This window comes from Bombina bombina, chromosome 8, assembly GCF_027579735.1.
Source record: "Bombina bombina isolate aBomBom1 chromosome 8, aBomBom1.pri, whole genome shotgun sequence".
In the NCBI taxonomy this organism is placed as follows: Eukaryota; Metazoa; Chordata; class Amphibia; order Anura; family Bombinatoridae; genus Bombina; species Bombina bombina.
The window spans coordinates 291,517,078-291,537,097 of NC_069506.1; positions in this window are offsets into that span (position 1 = coordinate 291,517,078).

A 20,020-nucleotide genomic window follows, 5' to 3' on the forward strand; every position below is an offset into this window, starting at 1 on the left:
TTGAAGCCACAGTGCAGCACCAGAGGCCAGAAAAATTAGGCATGTACACATGCCTGAAAAATTAGGTATTGTTGCAGCCGCTGCTGTAACAGCGGCCAGAAAAATTGATGTTTGTTTCCCAGGCAGAAAGTGCCCTAAAACATTGCGGCTTGAACCCTAGTTGGTGTCGGATAAGTCACGCAAGTCATCCGGCATTCAGAGATAAAATACAGCAGTGTGTGGACCATATTTAGCCCAAGGCAGCTCATCTCATCAAGCCTTTTTTAGTCAAATGTATCGCCCACTCTCAGTCCCTTCGGGATCCATACCTCATTCATCTTAATAAAGGTGAGGTAATCTAGACTTTTTTGACCTAGGCGACTTCTCTTCTCAGTGACAATACCTCCTGCTGCACTGAAGGTCCTTTCTGACAGGACACTTGAAGCGGGGCAGGCCAGAAGTTCTATCGCAAATTGGGATAGCTCAGGCCACAGGTCAAGCCTGCACACCCAGTAGTCAAGGGGTTCATCGCTCCTCAGAGTGTCGATATCTGCAGTTAAGGTGAGGTAGTCTGCTACCTGTCGGTCGAGTCGTTCTCTGAGGGTGGACCCCGAAGGGCTGTGGCGATGCGTAGGACTTAAAAAGCTCTGCATGTCCTCCATCAACAACACGTCTGTAAAGCATCCTGTCCTTGCCGGTGGTCGTGGGAGGAGGAGGATTACTTTCCCCTGTTAGATTCCCGTTGTGCTGTGACATCACCCTTATACGCTGTGTAAAGCATAGTTTTTAATTTATTTTGGAACTGCTGCATCCTTTCCGACTTGCGGTAATTCGGTAACATTTCAGGCACTTTATGCTTATACCGGGGGTCTAGTAGCGTGGACACCCAGTACAGGTCATTCTCCTTCAGCCTTTTTATACGAGGGTCCCTCAACAGGCACGACAGCATGAAAGACCCCATTTGCACAAGGTTGGATGCCGAGCTACTCATGTCCCGTTTCTCGTCCTCAGTGATCTCACTGAAGGTATGTTCTTCCCCCCAGCCACGTACAACACAACGGGTACCAGATAGGTGACAATGAGCACCCTGGGATGCCTTTTGTGGTTGGTCTTCCTCCTCCTCCTCCTCCTCCTCCTCAAAGCCACATTCCTCCTCTGACTCCTCTTCCTCACAATCCTCTTCCAGCGTTGCCGCAGGTCCAGCAAGCGATGCTGATAAGGCTGTTTCTGGTGGTGATGGTGACCACAACTCTTCCTCTTCACGCTAATCTATGGCCTGATCCAGCACTCTTCGCAGGGCACGCTCCAGGAAGAAAACAAATGGTATGATGTCACTGATGGTGCCTTCGGTGTGACTGACTAGGTTTGTCACCTCAAAAGGATGCAAAAGCCTACAGGCTTTGCGCATGAGCGTCTAGTAACGTGGCAAAAAAATTCCCAGCTCCGCAGAGGCTGTCCTAGAACCCCGGTCATACAAATAGTTGTTAACGGCTTTTTCTTGCTGGATCAGGCGGTCGAACATTAGGAGTGTTGAATTCCAACGTGTTGGGCTGTCGCAAATCAAGCGCCTCACTGGCATGTTGTTTCACCGCTGGATATCTGAAAAGTGCGCCATGGCCGTGAAGGAACACCTGAAATGGCCACACACCTTCCTGGCCTGCTCCAGGACGTCCTGTAAGCCTGGGTACTTATGCACAAAGCGTTGTACGATCAGATTACACACATGTGCCATGCACGGCATATGTGTCAACTTGCCCAAATTCAATGCCGCCAACAAATTTCTTCCGTTGTCACAAACCACTTTGCCGATCTCCAGTTAGTACGGAGTCAGCCACTGATCCACCTGTGCATTCAGGGCAGACAGGAGTGCTGGTCCGGTGTGACTCTCTGCTTTCAGGCAAGTCAACCCCAAGACGGCGTGAAACTGCTGTATCCAGGATGTGGAATAGTACCTGGGGAGCTGGGGGGGTGCCGTTGATGTGGAGCAAGATGCAGCAGCAGAAGAGGACTCAGCCGAGGAGGTTATGGAAGAGGATGGAGTAGGAGGAGTAGAGGTGGTGGCAGCAGGCCTGTCTGCAAGTCGTGGCGGTGTCACCAACTCCTCTGCAGAGCTACGCATTCCATGCTTGGCAGCCGTCAGCAGGTTTACCCAATGTGCAGTGTAGGTGATATACCTGCCCTGACCATGCTTTGCAGACCAGGTATCAGTGGTCATATGGACCCTTGCCCCAACACTGTGTGCCAGACATGCCTTTACTTCCTCTTGCACAATCGAGTACAGGTTGGGGATTGCCTTTTGTGCAAAGAAATTTCGGCCGGGTACCTTCCACTGCGGTGTCCCAATAGCTACAAATTTTTTGAACGCCTCAGACTCCACCAGCTTGTATGGTAAAAGCTGGCAGGCTAAGAGTTCAGACAAGCCAGCTGTCAGATGCCGGGCAAGGGGGTGACTTTGTGACATTGGCTTCTTACGCTCAAACATGTCCATGACAGACACCTGACTGTGGGCAGATGAGCAGGAACTGCTCAAGGCGAGAGACGGAGTGGCGGATGGTTGCGAGGGGGCAACGAGGACAGCAGTGGTTGACGTGGCTGAAGATGCTGGACCAGGAGGAGGATGGCGGCTTTGAGTTTGTGTGCTGCTTCTACTCATGTGTTGATCCCATAGGTGTTTGTGATGTGCGATCATGTGCCTTCGCAAAGCAGTTGTACCTAGGTGGGTGTTGGACTTCCCACGACTCAGTTTCTTTTGGCACAGGTTGCAAATGGCATTGCTGTTGTCAGAGGCAGACACACACAAAAATGCCACACTACTGAGTTCTGCAATGACGGCATTCTGGTGGTGGCAACAGCATGCGTTGATTGGCGTGCTGTCTGGCTGACCTCGGGTGCAGATGCATGCTGTCTGACTGTGCCACTAGCTCCTTGCAACGACCTCCCCCTGCTTCCAACTCGTCTCCTCCTCCTCTCTGTCTCCCCATCTGAACTTTCCCCCTGTTCTTCTTCTCTTCTAGCGGGCACCCATGTAACATCCACGGACGCATCGTCATCATCAACCACTTCACTTGTATCTGACAACTCAGCAAAGGAAGCAGCAGCGGGTACAACATCTTCATCATCATCATCATTCATCATCATTCATCATCATTCATCATTCATCATCATTCATCATTATTCATCATCATTCATCATTATTCATCATTATTCATCATCATTCATCATCATTCATCATCATTATTCATCATTATTCATCATTCATCATCATTCATTCATCATTCATCATCATTCATCATCATTCATCATCATTCATCATCATTCATCATCATCATCATTATTCATCATCATTCATCATTCATCCATCATCATTCATCCATCATCATTCATCATTCATCATTCATCATTCATCCATCATCATTCATCATCATTCATCATTCATCATCATCATCATTCATCATTCATCATTCATCATTCATCCATCATCATTCATCATTCATCATCATTCATCATCATTCATCATCATTCATCATCATTCATCATCATTCATCATCATTCATCATCATTCATCATCATTCATTATTCATCATTCATCATTATTCATCATTCATTCATCCATCATTCATTCATTCATTCATCCATCATTCATTCATTCATTCATTCATCCATCATTCATTCATCCATCATTCATTCATCCATCATTCATTCATCCATCATTCATTCATCCATCATTCATCATCATTCATCATCATTCATCATCATTCATCATCATTCATCATCCCGTACGTCCATGTGTGTAATGCTGCCTGACTGAGACATATCCCTGTTATCTACATCCTCTGTCAATAATGGTTGCACATCACTATCACTCATTTCTTCCAACTGATGTGTAAATAACTCCTCTGACAGATCAAGTGAAGCGGCTGTGGTGCTAGTGTTGGTGGTGGAGGCAGGCGGGCGAGTGGTAACTTGAGAGGTGCCCGAAGCTAAGCTGGAGGAGGATGGTGCGTCAAGGTTCCGAGCGGAAGCTGTAGAAGATTGGGTGTCTTGTGTTAGCCAGTCAACTATGTCCTCAGAACTGTTCGAGTTCGGGGTACGTGACCTCTGAACACTGGGCATTATTCTAGGGCCAAAGGGAATCACAGCACCACGACCACGACGGCCCCTGCGGGGTGGACTGCCTCTGCCTGTCATTTTTTTTTGATTAGTGGTACTATGCGTGCAAGCTACTGTGACAACAGATATGTGTGGCACTGTGCACTGGCAGAAGTTGGCAGAGTAGACGCTGTAGGCCTGACACACACGCTTGCAGACAACTAACTGCTATTCAATCTATTACAGTCAAAATTGTATTTTTACTTCCTCTTGCACAATCGAGTACAGGTTGGGGATTGCCTTTTGTGCAAAGAAATTTCGGCCGGGTACCTTCCACTGCGGTGTCCCAATAGCTACAAATTTTTTGAACGCCTCAGACTCCACCAGCTTGTATGGTAAAAGCTGGCAGGCTAAGAGTTCAGACAAGCCAGCTGTCAGATGCCGGGCAAGGGGGTGACTTTGTGACATTGGCTTCTTACGCTCAAACATGTCCATGACAGACACCTGACTGTGGGCAGATGAGCAGGAACTGCTCAAGGCGAGAGACGGAGTGGCGGATGGTTGCGAGGGGGCAACGAGGACAGCAGTGGTTGACGTGGCTGAAGATGCTGGACCAGGAGGACGATGGCGGCTTTGAGTTTGTGTGCTGCTTCTACTCATGTGTTGATCCCATAGGTGTTTGTGATGTGCGATCATGTGCCTTCGCAAAGCAGTTGTACCTAGGTGGGTGTTGGACTTCCCACGACTCAGTTTCTTTTGGCACAGGTTGCAAATGGCATTGCTGTTGTCAGAGGCAGACACACAAAAAAATGCCACACTGCTGAGTTCTGCAATGACGGCATTCTGGTGGTGGCAACAGCATGCATTGATTGGCGTGCTGTCTGGCTGACCTCGGGTGCAGATGCATGCTGTCTGACTGTGCCACTAGCTCCTTGCAACGACCTCCCCCTGCTTCCAACTCGTCTCCTCCTCCTCTCTGTCTCCCCATCTGAACTTTCCCCCTGTTCTTCTTCTCTTCTAGCGGGCACCCATGTAACATCCACGGACGCATCGTCATCATCAACCACTTCACTTGTATCTGACAACTCAGCAAAGGAAGCAGCAGCGGGTACAACATCTTCATCATCATTCATCATCATTCATCATTCATTCATCATTCATCATCATTCATTCATCATTCATCATCATTCATCATCATTCATCATCATTCATCATTATTCATCATCATTCATCATCATTCATCATCATTATTCATCATTCATCATCATTATTCATCATTCATCATCATTCATCATTCATCATCATTCATCATCATTCATCATCATTATTCATCATGCATCATCATTCATCCATCATCATTCATCCATCATCATTCATCATTCATCATTCATCATCATTCATCATCATCCATCATTCATCATTCATCATTCATCCATCATCATTCATCATTCATCATCATTCATCATCATCATTCATCATCATTCATCATCATTCATCATCATTCATCATCATTCATCATCATTCATCATCATTCATTATTCATCATTCATCATCATTCATCATCATTCATCATCATTCATCATCATTCATCATCATTCATCATCATTCATCATTATTGATCATTATTGATCATTATTCATCATTATTGATCATTATTCATCATTATTCATCATTCATTCAACCATCATTCATTCATTCATTCATCCATCATTCATTCATCCATCATTCATTCATTCATCCATCATTCATTCATTCATTCATTCATCCATCATTCATTCATCCATCATTCATCATCATTCATCATCATTCATCATCCCGTACGTCCATGTGTGTAATGCTGCCTGACTGAGACATATCCCTGTTATCTACATCCTCTGTCAATAATGGTTGCACATCACTATCACTCATTTCTTCCAACTGATGTGTAAATAACTCCTCTGACAGATCAAGTGAAGCGGCTGTGGTGCTAGTGTTGGTGGTGGAGGCAGGCGGGCGAGTGGTAACTTGAGAGGTGCCCGAAGCTAAGCTGGAGGAGGATGGTGCGTCAAGGTTCCGAGCGGAAGCTGTAGAAGATTGGGTGTCTTGTGTTAGCCAGTCAACTATGTCCTCAGAACTGTTCGAGTTCGGGGTACGTGACCTCTGAACACTGGGCATTATTCTAGGGCCAAAGGGAATCACAGCACCACGACCACGACGGCCCCTGCGGGGTGGACTGCCTCTGCCTGTCATTTTTTTTTGATTAGTGGTACTATGCGTGCAAGCTACTGTGACAACAGATATGTGTGGCACTGTGCACTGGCAGAAGTTGGCAGAGTAGACGCTGTAGGCCTGACACACACGCTTGCAGACAACTAACTGCTATTCAATCTTTTACAGTCAAAATTGTATTTTTTTTTTTTAAATGTACACTACTGTTACACCAGATATGAGTTGCACTGGGGTGACACTGTCCCTGGCAGGCATTGAAACGCACACGTGTGAAGGAAACTGACTGCTATTATTTAACACAGTCAAAAAAGTGTTGTTTTTTTTAATGTACACTACTGTTACACCAGATATGAGTGGTGGCACTGGGCAAGTGGGCACAGTATACTCTGTGAGCCTGACACACACGCTGGCAGGCAGACAACTTCAATAGATTACACAGGAAAAAAAAAAGCAGACTGATGTTCTAGCCCTAAAAAGGGCTTTTTGGGGTGCTGTCCTTACAGCAGAGATCAGTTGAGTCCTTCAGGACTATAGTGGACACTGAATACACTAGCCTAGCTATCGATTCACCTATTAAATCAGCAGCAGCTACACTGTCCCTCCTCTCACTAAGAATGCAGCTTCCGAATTAATCTAAAATGGATGCTGTCCAGGAGTTGGGAGGGTCTGGGAGGGAGGGTCTGCTGCTGATTGGCTGGAATGTGTCTGCTGACTGTGAGGTACAGGGTCAAAGTTTTACTCAATGATGACGAATAGGGGGCGGACCGAACATTGCATATGTTCGCCCGCCGCGGCTAACGCAAACATGCTATGTTCGCTAGGAACTATTCGCCGGCGAACTATTAGCGACATCACTGCTATACAGTATTAAAGTGAAACTTCAAACAGCAATTGTATCTTCTAAAGCCAGGATCCTGTGGTGCATTATACAGGGGACATATGTGCTCCTGTTCACAGATGAGAGTTAGGAGACAGACAGCAACACAGTAGCACTGGTCTATTATACAGCTACAGCCCTTGGGCACGAATACATATGCAGTATCGCCCGCAAAAGCCTGCGACGCTGGTTTTTATGCGGTTTTGGTATCACATATACGGCATAGCATACAAGTTAAGCGCGCATATTTTACTCGTCGCCCGCATTTTTTAATCCCATATTCTAACATTGAACTGGCGTCGCCATTCGGTGTTACATATTCAGCGCAAGGACTTACACACGCAGTATTGAGAAAATCTACTCCATTTTCATCTCGCCACACATAGGCAGACGCAGCAACCCTTGCACTGACTAAAAAAGCAACGTAACTCCCTGGAAGCCTTAACAAACACATACATTTAAGCAGCATCTCAAATAGTTAGAGGGACAGTATGCTATAAAACTGTTTTTATCTTTCCAATTACATTTTTTACTAGCTGCAGAGTATAAAATGTATGAGATTTGCTTTTTTAAGGTTTATTTGTGTATATGAAATAGCTGATTTTGTGTTTTGAAGTCACAACCTAATAATATGGATTGAGCTTGTAGGTATAATCAGATCTCATCACTTTATCACATTGCGACTTGCTTTTTATTTTATATCTTTTCATAAACCAATGACTAATACATGGAGAGAACAATGGAAAATTAACATTTTATTACCTTATCTCTTCTAGAACCCACTGGGAGTGTAATTTGTTCTACTGGCGGTGTTAACACAGCTTAGCCTTGAGGCTAAAATATTTAAGGATGGGTTGGGATACCACAGGCTAAATAAAATATTTCAAATGCAATCATAAGGGTAAAGGAAATACTTGTAAACAATTTAATACACTCCAGCAGGTAAAGTGGATCATTGGGAACAAATTAAAGAGAAGAACATTTTTGAGTAAACTGTCCCTTTAAACCTTGCTGCCCACTTAATTATTAAAATCAATATTCCTCCTCTGCAGATGTCAAACCAATCACAAACAGCACAACCTCTCACCTGCAGCCTTAAAACACCTGACAATACACACCCTATCAGTAACATCAGTATTAAATATACCCATGTATCAATTTTTTTATTGGATGTGAGATACATTAATTTACATCTTATAACTAAATATTACTATATGTACCCTTCATACACAACTATGTGGATGTGAGTTATAGTACAAGAATATGTCATAAACATATTACCTGTTTTTTATTGCCATTTCAACATGTCATATTATATATCCATCTATTGTTTATCTGCATATCAGACAGAATTCGTATCATCTGTGACTGGTTTTGAACGTTTGCACTTAACGATGCTGTGATGCCCCTCTGCAGCTCTATGCTACATCTGTGTAAGCTCTCTTGGCCCTTGAAGAACCTCTCTTGGCCTCTTTGTCTGCTCTCAGTACTTGTGACGAGCCTCCTCTGGAGTGTAATGTATTCCTCACCCAGGGGATAATACAATGCATCCACAGACTCTTAAGCAACAGGGCTGGCAGTTGCTTGAGGGCCACGATGTTGGAGAAGAGGTGATGCTTGTGGATGTGCTTCTGTTGCTTGAGGGGCAGCTGTAGTTTCTGGTGCTTGAGGGGCAGCTGTAGTTTCTGGTGCTTGAGGGGCAGCTGTAGTTTCTGGTGCTTGAGGGGCAGCTGTAGTTTCTGGTGCTTGAGGGGCAGCTGTAGTTTCTGGTGCTTGAGGGGCAGCTGTAGTTTCTGGTGCTTGAGGGGCAGCTGTAGTTTCTGGTGCTTGAGGGGCAGCTGTAGTTTCTGGTGCTTGAGGGGCAGCTGTAGTTTGTGGTGCTTGAGGGGCAGCTGTAGTTTGTGGTGCTTGAGGGGCAGCTGTAGTTTGTGGTGCTTGAGGGGCAGCTGTAGTTTCTGGTGCTTGAGGGGCAGCTGTAGTTTCTGGTGCTTGAGGTGCAGCTGTAGTTTCTGGTGCTTGAGGAGCAGCTGTAGTTTCTGGTGCTTGAGGAGCAGCTGTAGTTTCTGGTGCTTGAGGGGCAGCTGTAGTTTCTGGTGCTTGAGGGGCAGCTGTAGTTTCTGGTGCTTGAGGGGCAGCTGTAGTTTCTGGTGCTTGAGGGGCAGCTGTAGTTTCTGGTGCTTGAGGGACAGCTGTAGCTTCTGGTGCTTGAGGGACAGCTGTAGCTTCTGGTGCTTGAGGGACAGCTGTAGTTTCTGATGCTTGAGGGACAGCTTTAGTTTCTGGTGCTTGAGGGACAGCTGTAGTTTCTTATGCTTGAAGGGCAGTTGTAGCTTCTGGTGCTTGAGGGGCAGTTGTAGCTTCTGCTGTATTTTCATCTGCAGATGGTGGAGCTCGTCCCAGGGAAGAGGATGGTGGAGCTCATTCCTAGGGAAGAGGATGATGGAGCTTGTTCCAGGGAAAAGAGAATGGTGGAGCTTGTCCCAGGGAAAAGAGCATGGTAGAGCTTGTCCCAGGGAAGAGGATGGTGGAACTCGTCCCAGTGAATAAGATGGTGGAGCTCTTATAGATGATTAGTATTCCCACTAATGACAAGTGTGACCACTCAGCCTCTACAATAGGCACATCCTGTGACATAGTATGTGGGTAATATCCATGACTGACATGAGACTGTAATTGTTTTGTGGGGGGTGAAAATACATGGACCCTTTGTGCCTGTCTTGGCTCCCCCTCAAAACCAAAGGGAGGATATTCCTCTGGCCAGGAATGTTGCCAGGGGTCATATGGCAATGTCGGTGGCATCACTCCTGGGTCCTCAGCTGAAGCCATCCAATCATGCTCATGCTTGGGAGCACACTGTTCCTGTGGTTGTCTGAAGACTGGTGGTGGTGGTTGTTGTGGTGGTGGCATGGCTGTTTCTATCCTTGTGACAAGAGGTTCTGTGGAGGAGTTTAAAGGATGAGAGGGATTAGTACAGTCAGAAATATGTCCATGTGGGCATACAGTGTACATTGATACATGCTAGGGCCTATACTGATTCACATGTCAAACTCTAAAACCTGCATGTGCACATTGTGAGTTGGTCTATGAGGAATTTAAATATGAGCAGTTTACAGGGATGTGTTTCATACAATAGTTATGTGTACATGTCAATGATGAAATAATGTGTTCTTTAAGTGACACTATGGTCACACAATTTACTTTAGCTTGATCTAGGCACAGAACCTGCTTTATTGAGCTAAATGTATTGGGATGGCTATAGTGTCCATTTAATGAAAACTCTACATGTGGCTTGTGGCCTGTGTTACTCTGAGACATGTTAGTATTGCACTATTACACCCCACATCATAAATTGCATTGTGTTATGTAGCAGTAATGTCAAGTATAATTGTAGATGTTTTTGTTAGTACTCCAAATACCAAGCTTCTCCTCATGTATATGAATGTGTGATATTAAACAATGTTGTATTTCAATTAATATAATATAGGTGTGTGGGATGTTACTCACCAGCATGATGTGCTGTGGTTGTAACCCCTGAGTCACAAGCCCCTGGAAGTCCACGGACTGCTGTGATACTCAGGGATCTGCATATCATCTCCTGCCAGGTGTTGTACTCCATTTCCAGCGATAGCCCACCGCCTATTTCCTTCTGGTGGACATAAAATCATTCCACCTCTTTTTAAGGCCCTCTACAGTCCTCTGTGGGGCCACGCTGTTGACTGCATCCTCTACCACCATTCATGCAGTCCTTTTTCTGGCACTGCCTTTGTCCTGCTGCCCTGAAGAGGTCACTGTAGTTGTCCATGATGGCCTGGACTAGAGCAACATTTTCATCAAATGAGAAATTGGGACATCTCAGCCTCTCATCATCCATGGCCACTTGGCTTCCTCCCTGTGATGTCCCTGGCAGTGTGATTTCCTCCCTATCTTCTCCCTTCTGTCCTCATGTGCGCCCTCTGTCCCTCTCCTGGATGTGCCTGGTATCTGGGTCTCTCTGGCATTTCTCCCCCCATCATCCCTTCTGGCTCTCCCTCTCCCCACTCCACTTACTCTCTGTCGGGGGGGTCAACTGCTCCTCTTCTATCCTCCTCTCCCTGTCACTCCTCTCCCCTCCTACCCTCATCCCTACCTTTCCCTGCCATCCTCACACTAATCACACTACAAACACTCGCACTCACTCCCAGCTCAATCACACACAATCACAACCAAACACTCAGCCTATCACACTGTAAAAATAATATATGTGATGTGTCAGAAAAAAGTGGGGTGTGTTTGTATATGTATATATGCAATGTGTGCAATATGTCAGAATATGTATAAGTAAGTGCACAAGTTTACTCAATCCACCAATGTGACCTAACTATTTATTCTGTTTGCGCCTCTCTCTACTCTCACCAATCCTCCATTCCTGGGCCGTGTGTTGTAGCTCAACAAACAATCCAAACACACGCAAGAAAATGGGGGTTCTGCAGGGGTTTATATAGGGATTTTGAATAGCGTAATTAAGTGTCGCTTTTTTAGTTTAATTCCGGTTTCGTTTTTACGTGGGTTATCCTTATTTGTATAAAACTACTCTTTATGGACACTTTACACGGACAGCGGACATAATATTGGCGTAAGTTACTTGCGACGACAGAAATGTGTATTTGCGCACATTTCTGAAGATCGACAGTATGTCCTACTTACACCAGTCTAGCATCTGATGGCGCCGTATATGTGATACCCCAATGTGCAAGGTGAAATTACGGGAGGCGCGGGTTTCAGAAGTTATGCTGAAGCCTGTGCCGCATATGTAATCTCGCCCCTTGTTCCTTGAAAATAAATGGATTTTTTGCAGGCAAACACCTGCTCTAGTTAGCAATTACACATGTTCTAATACTAGTGGCATTCACCTAGCACAGCTTCTAACAAAGCCATAAACATGTATCTATCTATCTCTATCTATCTTTATCTATTCAGGGTATATATATATATATATATATATATATATATATATATATATATATATATATATATCTTTATCTATCTATTCAGCATCTGCCTATATCTAAATCTACCTATCATCTATCTATCGTCTATAATCTATCTATTACCTTTCTATTTATGTATCTATCTATCTATTTATCATTAGTGATGTCGCAAATTGTTCGCCGGCGAATAGTTCCCGGCGAACATAGCTTGTTCGCGTTCGCCGCGGCGGGCGAACATATGCAATGTTCGATCCGCCCCCTATTCATCATCATTGAGTAAACTTTGACCCTGTATCTCACAGTCTGCAGACACATTCCAGCCAAACAGCAGCAGACACTCCCTCCCAGACCTTCCCAGCTCCTGGACCTCAGCCATTTTAGATTCATTCGGAAGCTGCTTTCTTAGTGAGAGGAGGGACAGTGAAGCTGCTGCTGATTTAATAGGGAAATTGATAGCTAGGCTAGTGTATTCAGTGTCCACTACAGTCCTGAAGGACTCATCTGATCTCTGCTGTAAGGACAGCACCCCAAAAAGCCCTTTTTAGGGCTGCTTTTTTTTCCCTGTGTAATCTAATTGCAGTTGCTTGCCTGCCAAGCCACTTGCCCAGTGCCACCACTCATATCTGGTGTAACAGTAGTGTAAATAATTTCACAGTCAAAAAAGTTTTTTTTTTTTTAAACATCAATCTGCTAGTGTAATCTAATTGCAGTTGCCTGCCAGCGTGTGTGCCAGGCCCACTTGCCCAGTGCCACCACTCATATCTGGTGTAACAGTAGTGTAAATAATTAAAAAAAAAAAAAAAAATTTTGACTGTGAAACATCAGTCTGCTAGTGTAATCTAATTGCAGTTGCCTGCCTGCCAGCGTGTTTGCCCGGCCCACTTGCCCAGTGCGACCACTCATATCTGGTGTAACAGTAGGGTAAATAATTAAAAAAAAAAAAAAAAATTTGACTGTGAAACATCAGTCTGCTTGTGTAATCTAATTGCAGTTGCCTGCCTGCCAGCATGTGTGCCAGGCTCACAGCGTATACTGTGCCAACTTGCTCAGTGGCACCACTCATATCTTGTTTAATAGTAGTGTAAGTGTACATTTAAAAAAATAAAACTTTTTGGACTGTCAAACATCAGTCTGCTTTTATGTGTCAGACTCAAAGCGTATACTGTGCCCACTTGCCCAGTGCCACCACTCATATCTTGTTTAATAATGTGTTCTTTAAGTGACACTATGGTCACACAATTTACTTTAGCTTGATCTAGGCACAGAACCTGCTTTATTGAGCTAAATGTATTGGGATGGCTATAGTGTCCATTTAATGAAAACTCTACATGTGGCTTGTGGCCTGTGTTACTCTGAGACATGTTAGTATTGCACTATTACACCCCACATCATAAATTGCATTGTGTTATGTAGCAGTAATGTCAAGTATAATTGTAGATGTTTTTGTTAGTACTCCAAATACCAAGCTTCTCCTCATGTATATGAATGTGTGATATTAAACAATGTTGTATTTCAATTAATATAATATAGGTGTGTGGGATGTTACTCACCAGCATGATGTGCTGTGGTTGTAACCCCTGAGTCACAAGCCCCTGGAAGTCCACGGACTGCTGTGATACTCAGGGATCTGCATATCATCTCCTGCCAGGTGTTGTACTCCATTTCCAGCGATAGCCCACCGCCTATTTCCTTCTGGTGGACATAAAATCATTCCACCTCTTTTTAAGGCCCTCTACAGTCCTCTGTGGGGCCACGCTGTTGACTGCATCCTCTACCACCATTCATGCAGTCCTTTTTCTGGCACTGCCTTTGTCCTGCTGCCCTGAAGAGGTCACTGTAGTTGTCCATGATGGCCTGGACTAGAGCAACATTTTCATCAAATGAGAAATTGGGACATCTCAGCCTCTCATCATCCATGGCCACTTGGCTTCCTCCCTGTGATGTCCCTGGCAGTGTGATTTCCTCCCTATCTTCTCCCTTCTGTCCTCATGTGCGCCCTCTGTCCCTCTCCTGGATGTGCCTGGTATCTGGGTCTCTCTGGCATTTCTCCCCCCATCATCCCTTCTGGCTCTCCCTCTCCCCACTCCACTTACTCTCTGTCGGGGGGGTCAACTGCTCCTCTTCTATCCTCCTCTCCCTGTCACTCCTCTCCCCTCCTACCCTCATCCCTACCTTTCCCTGCCATCCTCACACTAATCACACTACAAACACTCGCACTCACTCCCAGCTCAATCACACACAATCACAACCAAACACTCAGCCTATCACACTGTAAAAATAATATATGTGATGTGTCAGAAAAAAGTGGGGTGTGTTTGTATATGTATATATGCAATGTGTGCAATATGTCAGAATATGTATAAGTAAGTGCACAAGTTTACTCAATCCACCAATGTGACCTAACTATTTATTCTGTTTGCGCCTCTCTCTACTCTCACCAATCCTCCATTCCTGGGCCGTGTGTTGTAGCTCAACAAACAATCCAAACACACGCAAGAAAATGGGGGTTCTGCAGGGGTTTATATAGGGATTTTGAATAGCGTAATTAAGTGTCGCTTTTTTAGTTTAATTCCGGTTTCGTTTTTACGTGGGTTATCCTTATTTGTATAAAACTACTCTTTATGGACACTTTACACGGACAGCGGACATAATATTGGCGTAAGTTACTTGCGACGACAGAAATGTGTATTTGCGCACATTTCTGAAGATCGACAGTATGTCCTACTTACACCAGTCTAGCATCTGAAGGCGCCGTATATGTGATACCCCAATGTGCAAGGTGAAATTACGGGAGGCGCGGGTTTCAGAAGTTATGCTGAAGCCTGTGCCGCATATGTAATCTCGCCCCTTGTTCCTTGAAAATAAATGGATTTTTTGCAGGCAAACACCTGCTCTAGTTAGCAATTACACATGTTCTAATACTAGTGGCATTCACCTAGCACAGCTTCTAACAAAGCCATAAACATGTATCTATCTATCTCTATCTATCTTTATCTATTCAGGGTATATATATATATATATATATATATATATATATATATATATATATATATATATATATATATATATATATATATATATATATCTTTATCTATCTATTCAGCATCTGCCTATATCTAAATCTACCTATCATCTATCTATCGTCTATAATCTATCTATTACCTTTCTATTTATGTATCTATCTATCTATTTATCATTAGTGATGTCGCAAATTGTTCGCCGGCGAATAGTTCCCGGCGAACATAGCTTGTTCGCGTTCGCCGCGGCGGGCGAACATATGCAATGTTCGATCCGCCCCCTATTCGTCATCATTGAGTAAACTTTGACCCTGTATCTCACAGTCTGCAGACACATTCCAGCCAAACAGCAGCAGACACTCCCTCCCAGACCTTCCCAGCTCCTGGACCTCAGCCATTTTAGATTCATTCGGAAGCTGCTTTCTTAGTGAGAGGAGGGACAGTGAAGCTGCTGCTGATTTAATAGGGAAATTGATAGCTAGGCTAGTGTATTCAGTGTCCACTACAGTCCTGAAGGACTCATCTGATCTCTGCTGTAAGGACAGCACCCCAAAAAGCCCTTTTTAGGGCTGCTTTTTTTTCCCTGTGTAATCTAATTGCAGTTGCTTGCCTGCCAAGCCACTTGCCCAGTGCCACCACTAGCAGACTGATGTTTCACAGTCAAAATTTTTTTTTTTTTTAATTATTTACACTACTGTTACACCAGATATGAGTGGTGGCACTGGGCAAGTGGGCCTGGCACACACGCTGGCAGGCAGGCAACTGCAATTAGATTACACTAGCAGATTGACGTTTAAAAAAAAAAAAACTTTTTTGACTGTGAAATTATTTACACTACTGTTACTACTGGTGTAACAGTAGTGTAAATAATTTCACAGTCAAAAAAGTTTTTTTTTTTTTTTTAAACGTCAATCTGCTAGTGTAATCTAATTGCAGTTGCCTGCCTGCCAGCGTGTGTGCCAGGCCCACTTGCCCAGTGCCACCACTCATATCTGGTGTAACAGTAGTGTAAATAATTAAAAAAAAAAAAAAATTTTGACTGTGAAACATCAGTCTGCTAGTGTAATCTAATTGCAGTTGCCTGCCTGCCAGCGTGTTTGCCCGGCCCACTTGCCCAGTGCGACCACTCATATCTGGTGTAACAGTAGGGTAAATAATTAAAAAAAAAAAAAAAAATTTGACTGTGAAACATCAGTCTGCTTGTGTAATCTAATTGCAGTTGCCTGCCTGCCAGCATGTGTGCCAGGCTCACAGCGTATACTGTGCCAACTTGCTCAGTGGCACCACTCATATCTTGTTTAATAGTAGTGTAAGTGTACATTTAAAAAAATAAAACTTTTTGGACTGTCAAACATCAGTCTGCTTTTATGTGTCAGACTCAAAGCGTATACTGTGCCCACTTGCCCAGTGCCACCACTCATATCTTGTTTAATAGTAGTGTAAGTGTACATTTAAAAACAAAAAAAAACTGGGCCTGTCCGGGCAGTGGCCATAACAGTCGCAATATCTGGAGCTCTTGCTGTGACCCGGCAATATCCGCCAATTACTGCCGGAACACCGGACTGATATTGAAAAGGATCTGAGATCTTAATCACTCCACACTGCGTGGAGGCTATAACCCTCAACTCCGGTGTTTTTATGACCATAGAGCCCGGATCTGGACTTTTGAGGCCTAAGGTGGCGGCCTAATACAAAGCCTCAGAACCCCCCCAGCAATCAAGCTGGGTACAGCAGTCATTGTCGACTGTTATTCTTACCTCTACAGACCACTCAATTTGAGAGACCTCTCTATAGGACCGGAGGCTTAATGGATCTATCTAGGACATGGATGATCTAATTATGCCACTTCTGGACAGATGGGAGAAGGACACGTTGAGGATGCTCGATGATCACATTGCCGTGCTAGAGCGAAAACTCTGCCACATTGTTGAAACCGCAATGAAGTCCTTAAACCCTGAATTACATCTGCTGGCACAAAAGGAGATATGCGATCTGAAGGAAGTGGGTGAGGATTGGCACAACGAATTATGTGAGACAGACTTTAACCATTCTACAAAAGAGGGGTTGATTCAATACAAAGATTGAAGCGTGTACACTTATTAGCACTCACATCTCATGGTGATGTGGCTTTAAATTTAGAACCTTTAGTGCCAAAAAGGGGGGACGGTCTGTGCCGTAAAAATAAAATATAACCTTTATTAGATTTGTTAAAAAAGATTCCACAAAACAAACATAAACATATATATATTAAAAACACTTAATGTTGAAAAGGATAATATCACGAGGATTGAAATGCTAAACGTAGCTATCTGTAAGGAAAGTTATCTTCAGGCTTATGGTTAGGGGTATTCCTGGTTCCCTAGATGTCTCCTGGTTATAGCTGCTGCTATATGTGATATATAATGCTTGTGAAAATAGTGGTACTATTATCTTGTTCAAATATTATAGTTATTCGTAGTCTCAAAAGTCTTTTGAAAATAGACTTATTTTACAGTGTAGTACCTATAAATGTAATTGTAAATGCTTCTCGGGCATGTGCTTAGGGTTCTTTGATATTAATGCTGCTAACGCAGTGATACTTATTAATGTATAGCACTAGTTATTGTGATACTGTTGCATTATCACTTTCTGGACATATAATTGCTATCGTATGCTTGTTATATACCTCCCCTTTCAAAGGGTTAATTTGGCTAAGTTCTTAATGCAAATATAATAACCTATTGAATTTTCATAATTAAAAGGTATGCCCTAATAATATTGGGTATGTATTTTTCGTTATTTAGCATAAATATTCTGCTGTTGTAGGGCTGTATGCAATTTTCAACGTTAATACGAATGTTGCTATTAGGACATAGCGTTATACAAGTCCACACAGTGTGAATTGTATCTAGATTACTGGTCTATGTTTTCATGGAGGTATTTGTTGTTTATCCCTCAGTCATTTATACTGTGCGTTGTGCAGATTAACACAATATCAATTTATATTCGGATTATTCCGATTGTTAGGTTGTGTTTTTCTGAGGGTATTTGGCGCATATTCCCTGGTGCTTGGTGCCAACAATATCAAGTATTTCAATGCTATGGATATCTTGCACTGATATCAACAAATGTACTGCTGTTAGCTAGAGCTTTAGTACGATTGGTCTTTTAATTTAATAATTTCATTCATCATTCATACTCAAATGCCCAAGAGCTGCACTATGTCAGCAACTATTAGTTAAATCTCATTTGCATAACTTGCTATAATCGTAAGATATACTATCGTTAGCTTTATATTTATAGTTAGCTTAATATTTTCATTTGTGTGGCGGTCCACCTTGCATTCATACACTTGGCTTACTAGCCGTTCTATACTGCTTAGATGTGGACTAGTCACTATAATAGTTTTCTAGTGAGCTAAGCTATAGTAATTTCCTCAAAAACGTAATACACCTAACTTCAACCTTTTAACTTATAACTAGGCAGTGCGCCTTCCGTAATTGTACCGTTAAGGTTTCAGTGGTGTAACTAAATACTATATCCTTATTCCAACATTAGCTGATAAAAAAGTTTGGCTTAAAGCCTAACAACATATTCAAAGCCCTAACATGTTTCGCCACCAACGTGGCTTTCTCAAAGGGTACGGCGCGGCGTTTGGCGTGGTCTCTTATAGACTCTGGTCCAACCCTTTGTGGTGACATCACGTCCTATCAGATTCGTTGTACAATGTGAACCAATGAGAATGGTTCTAACATTATAACCAACCAATAGCATTTTGCTGATTGGCTCAATATCGATGTCATTGTTTTTAGAGAGTGTCAGAATATTATTCTAATCTAAATGTTTAATCTATGCATTTATATAGAATTTTCTGACTTCGTGTATATTGCAGGAAATATCAACGATTGGTTAATTCTGTCATTTGTCTGATTACCTTCAAAATATTCTTGGAGTGCAGTATGTATATATATATTTCTGGTGATATATGGTATTACAAATATTCTATTATCACTATATAGATGTTATACTCATGTGTCTTATGTCAAGATATGATTTTTAAGTTGAGTAATCATTCTTGTTATTTATTATAAAATGAGTGAAAAATATTATGAATGCCGTTTAGACATTATGTTTCAAATAGCAGGTGATCTTATTTTTTACTTTTTTAACATTTTTTGCAGAGTCATGGAAGAAATGAGTATTTCCATGAAACTTAAATAAATGCTGCTGAATAATAATTTCGTCAGGATCTAAGAGAATTTATTGTTCATATTTATCAACATTTTATTGATGTAGTAGTTGTAAGTGTGAAGTTCACTCTTAGTTGAATGTTTTCATATAATGGTGGAGGTACCCTATAATTATAGTGACAGGAGTGTGGTTGTGATTGGTTCGTGCTGTAGTTGCTGGTCAGAATACAAATAAAAATAATAATAATAATAATAAAGATAGAGTGTGAGAATTTAAAATTAAAAAATAAGAAAATAAAATAAAAAAATAAAAAAATAAATTAGTGTTAAATGTGAAATAAAGATGAGAATGAAAATGAGGTGGGCTAGTGAAAGAAAGGCTTCCCAGATTTGAGATGCTTGAGAATGTGTGCCTGAAGATGGGCTTCGTTGATACAAAAAGAATTATTATTAATATATTGGAGTGTATATATATTACTGGTGATACCGATGTACATATATTATTGTCACCGAGGTTACCAAAAGGGGAGGGAGTAGGAGTAGAAGTGTGTGGTGTTCACTTGAAATGCATGTGATGGGTGATATATAGGTGGACTGGTGTGACTCAGGGATGTGATTTTAGGATCCTCTACTTCTTTTAATATCGTTTTGGTGTTTTTTATAGCTTCTGAGTGTGACTTCAGATCCTCTACTTTTTTAATGTCATTTTAATAT